The sequence below is a fragment of the Mandrillus leucophaeus genome, unplaced genomic scaffold (assembly GCF_000951045.1).
Source record: "Mandrillus leucophaeus isolate KB7577 unplaced genomic scaffold, Mleu.le_1.0 Scaffold863, whole genome shotgun sequence".
Classification (NCBI taxonomy): Eukaryota; Metazoa; Chordata; class Mammalia; order Primates; family Cercopithecidae; genus Mandrillus; species Mandrillus leucophaeus.
Genome location: NW_012109397.1, coordinates 272,874 through 273,619, shown reverse-complemented (window position 1 = coordinate 273,619; position 746 = coordinate 272,874).

Below are 746 nucleotides of genomic sequence, written 5' to 3'. Positions count from 1 at the left end.
GCGGTGAGCTGAGATGTGGCCACTGCACTCCAGCCTGGGCGACAGAGCGAGACTCTGTCTCAAAAAAAAACAAAAAAAAAAAAAAAGAAAGTATTTTTTCTAATAGATCAACAGGTACATCAGTATGATTTCTGTTTAGATAATACACGACTATATTCTGTCAATCAATCATATTACTTTTGATAATTGTGGCTAGTTTTCTTTCCCTTCAGTTTCTAAAAATTTTAGATTTCCAAATCAGCAAATAAAACTTTTAAATATGAAAAAATATTTTTAAAATATTAGAACAGTCCTATTGTCAGGTAAATTGTTCATAAGAAAGGTGTTAAAAGTAAGTTAAAAGTAAATTTTAACAAATTGAAAACTTCAACACTAAAGTTTTCTGAAATTTCAAAGAAGCAAAACCAATAAAAATATCAAGAGCCATGTTCAAATAAATACATTCATTCCACTTAGTTAAAAGTAGAAGGATAATTCTGTCTCTAAAATATCATAAAAATGTTTAAGCAATCTATAGATTTTTTGCTTCAAATCTCTGAATTTTCTTTCTTTTTTGTATTTTTTTTTAGACGGAGTCTTGCTCTGTCACCAGGCTGGAGTGCAGTGGTGTGATCTCGGCTCACTGCAACCTCTCCCTCCAGGGTTCAAGCAATTCTCCTGCCTCAGCCTCCCGAGTAGCTGGGATTACAGGCACGTGCCACCACACCCGGCTAATTTTTGTATTTTTAGTAGAGACAGGGTTTCAC